The following is a 6,858-nucleotide window of genomic DNA, read 5'->3' on the forward strand; positions in this document are numbered from 1 at the left end:
AGTTTCAACATCAGTCCTTCCAATGAACACCCAGGACTGATGTCCTTTAGGATGGACTGGTCGGATCTCCTTGCAGTTCAAGGGACTCTCAAGAGTCTTCTTCAACACCACAGTTCAAAAGCATCAGTTCTTTGGCACTCAGCTTTCTTTATAGTCCAACTGTCTCATCCATACATGACCACTGGAAAAACCATAGCTTTGATTAGATGGACCTTTTAGGATCATTGAGTAGATTTAATGAAACTGTCAAGGAAGGTAACATGTGTCCCTATACTTCTGTAGCAAATCTTCTAGCTAAAGAAAGAACATTCTTAGATGGCTTTACTCTCCAAATTTAACTGTATATTGCCTCAAGCAGTCATTGTCCATGGTTAAGAATTCAATAGAAAGTTTTGGCATTCAGTTAAAGTTCCTGAGATTCAAGGTGAGCACAGTTGTCACAGGGAAAGAGCTGGGTCATCTGCACGAGCAGGTCTAGAACAGGGGTGACATACTGTTCTCTGAATAATGAGAGGGTGGCCCAGCTTGTGACCGGCTCTGTAAATGCCTGGAAGCAGCTTTTCCAACGTAGTGGTTGTTCTTTGTGCAACACTGGTTGAGTACAAGAGGGGGACCCAAGACAGTGGTGAGCTTAGAGCCCAAGCACTGACCAACACCTGGACCTGAAATGCTTTTCCTGTGGCAGTGGACAAATACATTAACTGAACATGTCTGACCACTCTCTGTCCACTCTCAGAGCACTCAGACAACCAAGAGCTGAAGCAGCAGACCAGTATCTGAGAGCTATCTGCTCCTGTGAAGGATACACTCATTATACACGGGTGGCCTGGATGCGCACAACCACTGCAGATTTTCTGAACAGCAGTGGACTGTGATGAGACTGAGTTTGAATGGGAGCAAATATAAAGTGGCTTGCAAAAGTTTTCATAAGAGTTGTTCAGTCACTCAGTTGGGTCCAACTCTTTGCAACCCCATGGACTGCAGGACTCCAGGCTTCCCTCTCTTTTGCTATCTCCCGCAGCTTGCTCAAACTCACATCCATTGAGTTGATGATGTCATCCAACCATCTCATCCTCTGTCATCCCCTTTTCCTCCTGCCTTCAATCTTTCCCAGCATCAGGGGCTTTTCCAATAAGTCAGCTCTTCGCATCAGGTGGCCAAAGTATTGGAGCTTCAGCTTCAGCATCAGTCCTTCCAATGAATATTCTGGGTTGATTCCTTAGGATTGATTGGTTTGATCTCCTTGCTGTCCAAGGGACTCTCAAGAGTCTTCTGCAATACCACAGCTCAAAAGCATCAATTCTTTAGCATTCAGCCTTCTTTATGGTCCAACTCTCACATCCATACATGACTACTGAAAAAATCATAGCTTTGACTATATGTATTTTTCATTGAAGAAGAGAGAGTAAATACAGCTTTATTGGAATATTAGAATTTTCTGACTTCCAGTCGATAATAGAGCAGGGCAATACCCTTAAAGTTATTTTTTAAGATTCTGAATTTCTCAAAAGACTCTTCTTAGGACACAAGTGAACACAATAGAGCCTGGGTTACAAAAGCATGCCTACTGTCTATGCTGGGGCCAACCAACAGAGATGAGGGCTTACATATGGAGTGGGAAACTCCATTTGGCTGCATTGAAATGTGAGATGCTACAGACATAGATAACAGACTTCTGTGGGATTAACAAATACTAATTATTATGTATAGAGTGGATAAACAACAAAGTCATCCTGTATAGCATAGGGAACTATATTCAATATCCTATGATAAGCTATAATGGAAAAGAATATGAAAAAGAATATATATAAACATATAATTGAATCACTTTGTTGTACAGAAAAAATTAACACAATATTATAAATCAACTATACTTCACTACACTTGATCTTAGCCAAAAGGCTGAGAAGCGATCAACTGTACTTTAATAAAATAAAGAAATGTCTGACTTCCCAGGTGGCTCAGTAATAAAGAATTCACCTGCCAATGCAGGAGCCGTAGGAGATGTGGGTTCAGTCCCTGGGTCAGGAAGATTCCTGGAGGAGGAAATGGCAACCCATTCCACCACTATTGCCTGAAAAATCCCATGGACAGAGAAGCCTTGCGGGCTACAGCTCATGAGGTTGCTAAGAATTGGACACGACTGAATTGTCTGGGCATGCATGCATGCAAAGAAATGTGAGATGCTACAAGAGTCTTCCCCATAACTCCCACTTGCACCCCATCTCCCGAGAAGAAATATTTAAATGTTGACTGGAAACAGTATTAAATTACTAGATAAATCAAGTATCAGAAAGAGGTATCACAGGTATAAAGCAGGTATCACAAGAGGAAGCCAAGCTGCTTCTGCTCCAGGCTGTATGGAAGGTCTTGGAAGCTGGTAAAACAGTGCTTAAAAATAAAGAGAACTGCCAAATTACATTGTTAACATTTCTTGTAACATCTCAGAGAACAGAAGAGAGAGCCTCAGCCTTACAGCAATTTAGAGGATTACCCTAATTTTAAGTGAAGTTGCTGACATACACAGGAAGAAGAAAAGAACTGTAAGTATCATGTTACAACACAAGACTTTTGAAATGAGTCATGGAACAAAGTCCTGCAAGCCTGGACCTGGTCCTGACCTTGGAAAGATCAGGCTTTTCTGGATCGAGTTCTCCAGAAGGAACTCCTAGAGAGACATTATTGGAGAAACTTACATTAACCAGAGAACTGGTAGGCCATTCAAATAGTCACTTCTAGTGAAAACGACTCAGCGGAAACAAGGAAAGATGACGATATTGGCTGTTCTCACATAACGAATCAAAGAGTAAAGTTGGACCGAGGCACTCGAGGTCGAATTTCTGCCAGCAAGATCTTAAGGAATGGGAGAAACATGTCCCAACCCCAGGTCAAAAGTTTATACCAAGAATGCAGTCGTTTTCTATTAACAATTTATCACAAACTTAATGGCTTAAAACATTGCATTTGTTATCGCAGAATGTCCATGGGTCAAGAACCTCTGTATAGCTTAGCTGGGTCCTTTTGCTTTTCCAGAGGCAAGACCCAGAACTTAAAGGGCATCGCAGCTCTCTGCCATCTGGTTCCCACAGAAGGTTCAAACATGGCGCTCTATGTCTTCAAAACTGACTACAGATGGTCTCTCTTAAAATGTACTATAAGCACAGGAGTTACTACCAGAACACTATCCATTCTATTTGATTGGCTAGAAGTCCCAGATTCCATCTACACTCAAAAGAAAGAAATAACACAAGGGATGTGACCTAGAGGTCACCTCAGAGTGTGTCTGCCGTACACTGCTGCTAAGTCGCTTCAGTTGTATCCGACTCTGTGCAACCCCATAGACGGCAGCCCACCAGGCTCCCCCATCCCCGGGGTTCTCCAGGCAAGAACACTAGAGTGGGTTGCCATTTCCTTTTCCAATGCATAAAAGTGAAAAGTGAAAGTGAAGTCGCTCAGTCATGTCCGACCCTTAGCGACCCCATGGACTGCAGCCCACCAGGCTCCTCCGTCCATGGGATTTTCCAGGCAAGAGTACTGGAGTGGGGTGCCATTGCCTTCTCCCTGCAGTACACTAATACCGTACAATTCATTATTGTGTGTGTGTGTACATGTGCACGTGGACAGATGTGTCAGGTACATCATCACCTTGGTCTGTGTTCCTCTGGGTTCAGATGTTGAAATAAGTGTTCACACGGAATTGGGAGATGATCCTAGGAAATCTGCAGGGGACTGAAGAACTGAAATAGTAAAGAGGGGCAGCTAAATAAGGATGTGTGAAGGAATTATGAACTATTGACAACTTCAGCCTTTATCCCTCTAAAGAATTCTGGAAGCTTGCCTGCTTCACATGCCTCAGAGTTATCATACACTGGGGCAAGGGAGCTGAGATATTTATACACCAACAGCAGGCACTGAAAATGGTGAGGCCTGAGAGGATATGGGCAGAGCTAGGCTGCAACTTCACAATCCCAAATATCACAAAGATGATCACTAGACTCCCACCCTTGGTACTTAGCATCTAGCTACCCTGAGAAAAGGAAAACAGAGGAGAAGATGAATAAATATTCTATATATGAACTGTTAAGTTAGTGAAATACCAGGTCTCACTTCAAATCTATCCCTTGGGGAGAGAATTTGTGAATCCTAAACTGTAAGTATTTGCAAGTATTTCTCTCAGGTGAAAATACAGTGGAATGAGAACATTTATTCACAAGAACTTCCAGAAGAACCCTTGAAGACCAGAAGTCCAGACAGGGCTATTCACTGAGAAGGAAACATATAGAGCAAAAAACCAAAAACTATCCCTTCCAGGGAGCTGTCCTGAACAGGGAAGGGCACTTGATTGGAACAGGAACTGAAAAGATCCCTGAGCATGAGGGTTACAGCAGAGATACAGCGGAGAGAGGAGAGAGACAGGACCCTTGGTTGGCCAGGCAGGCAAGGAGGGCCTTTGAGAAGAATAGGAATGTCTAGTAAGATTTCTTTAATTCCTTGATGAGGTATATAATGTACACAAAAAAGCCAGCATATCAAAAGTACACACCTTAGTGAATTTTCACAAACAGAACACACCCATGGAACCAACACCCAGATTAAGAAACAAAGCATGACCATTATCCTAGATGCCACCCTTGCACTCCATTCTAATCGTGACCTCTTCCCCAAAGGTAACCGCCAGCCTGACCTTAAACAATATGATTAGCTTTGCCTGTTTCATGCTTTAAATGGATCACACAATCTCTACTCATTTTTGTCTGACTTCTTCCACTCAGCATTATGTATGTGAGGCCATTTGTGTTGCTACATAATTGTAGATCACTCATTCTCATGCTATATAGTAGTCCATTCTGCAAATATGCCACATTTCATGTGTCCGTTCTACTGATGATGGGCACTAAGGTAGTTTGTTGAAAGGATTTAGTTTGTACTTTCGTGATGTACAAAACAACCTTCTTCTCTGTCTCAACACAAAATCTTTCATCAATAATGTATGATATGAAGGGATTGTTTAAAGTGAATGCAAGGAACTTCCATGTCCAGAGTGTCAGAGACAGTGTGGGGTAGAGCAGGAGGCACATGAGAACCAGTCACATCAGGTTTATTTATTTATTTATTTTTTGATATCTTGAATTACTCATTTAGGATTCATTCAACAAAAGTGCACTCAAGTCACCTACTCACACTGACTAGAACCAGGCAGATCTAGAGAGAGGTCTCTAGAAATCTGTTTTATTTTTCTTCTTTCTTCCCTTCTTGAGAAATTCCTTACTGTCTGGAACCATTGATTATAAAATTCCACTTAAGTATCAAGGAAATGAACATGTGGCCCAATATAACAATTTAAAGTTTATATCTCTGGAATGTGAATCTTGAGAATTAACCTTTGTTTGGAACTGAGTTACCTACACTCTAATAGAAAGTTTGTGAATTCATACTTCTGCAGTTCTCAAAGGGTCCCTGGTTCCTCCCCTTCTCAACATCACACATAGCCCTTCTTTCCAGTCTGTTCAGGGTTCTTTTGTTTGCCACCAAAGAACCTGAACTGTTAAAGCTTCTCTGACCAAAAATCTCTCCCCTATATGCCTACCTAAAATGTTTCATAATTTTCAAGTTAGTAATTCCTTGAGAGTGAAAACAGGTGCAATACTACAGCTGTTATATGAAAGTATTGGGGAGGGAATCTTCAGTAAGCTAAAATTAATTAGTGGTAAAGAATCCACTTGTCAATGCGGGAGCCACAAAAGACTCACATTCTATCCCTAGGTTGGGAAGATCCCCTGGAGAAGGAAATGTCAACCCACTGCAGTATTCTTGCCTGGAGAATCCCAGGGACAGAAGAGCCGAGCTGGCTACAGTCTGTAGGATCACAAAGAGGCGGACACGACTTGGTGACTAAACAACCACAACAGCAAAAGTTGTCATAGACTTTTCAGACCTCATTTATCATTCCTTCATGAAGGGATAAAATATAGAATAGATAGTTTGGGGGTTAGAATGAGGCTGTTTGGTACACAACACCCTCTCGGGTAAAAATCTCTGGGGAACTGGGAGAAAAGTATGAGGGTGTAGGTAGTTGTCAGCTGCGTAGAAGCAAACAGTGGAGACAGCTACTGATGGTCCTCCACATCCACAAGCTCTACAGACACAAATTCAACCAAATTTGAATCAGAAATATTCCCCCCAAATTCCAGAAAGTTCCAAACATCAAAACTTGAATTTCCCAAGCTCTGGAAAACTTATATGTAGCATTTACGTTGTATTTACAGCTACTGACATAGCATTTACATTTTATTAGGTATTATAAGTAATCCAGAGATGATTTAAAGTATGTAAGAGGATTGCATAAGTTATATATAAACACTATGCCATTTTATGGGTTTCTCTGGTGGCTCAGACAATAAAGAATCTACCTGAATGCGGGAGACCCAGGTTTGATCTCTGGCTTGGGAAGATCCCCTGGAGAAGGAAATTATTCTTGCCTGGAGAATTCCGTGGACAGAGAAGCCTGGCAAGCTACAGTCCATGGGCTCGAAGAGTCGGACATGACTAACACACACACACAAACCATTTTATATAAGGGATCTGCCATTTTGTATATAAGATTTTGGTATTCATGGGGTTCCTGGAAGCAATCTGTATGGATACTGAGGAACCACTGTGTTGTGAACATCACTGGTTAGGCCAGTCTAACTTGTTGTAGGTAGTCAGGAGTGTGCCCTCCTATGTAGAATAAACGGCCCAGAAAGAATGTTTTCTGGTTTTGTTTTTGTTTTCTTCCCCCAGTGATTCTCTGCACACTACCATGTGCAGTGGGTTTGGGAATCATGGAGTTAAATGACTTCTTATAATAACTTTGCA

General features: G+C 41.9%; 1 pseudogene; it reads right to left on the reverse strand.

Annotated features, from left to right (window-relative positions):
- Window positions 1–1,745: 1,745 nt before the first annotated feature.
- LOC133245493 (U2 spliceosomal RNA) lies at window positions 1,746–1,914 on the reverse strand (annotated as a pseudogene).
- Between the last annotated feature and the right edge of the window lie 4,944 nt (window positions 1,915–6,858).

The sequence above is a fragment of the Bos javanicus genome, chromosome 3, assembly GCF_032452875.1.
Source record: "Bos javanicus breed banteng chromosome 3, ARS-OSU_banteng_1.0, whole genome shotgun sequence".
In the NCBI taxonomy this organism is placed as follows: domain Eukaryota; kingdom Metazoa; phylum Chordata; class Mammalia; order Artiodactyla; family Bovidae; genus Bos; species Bos javanicus.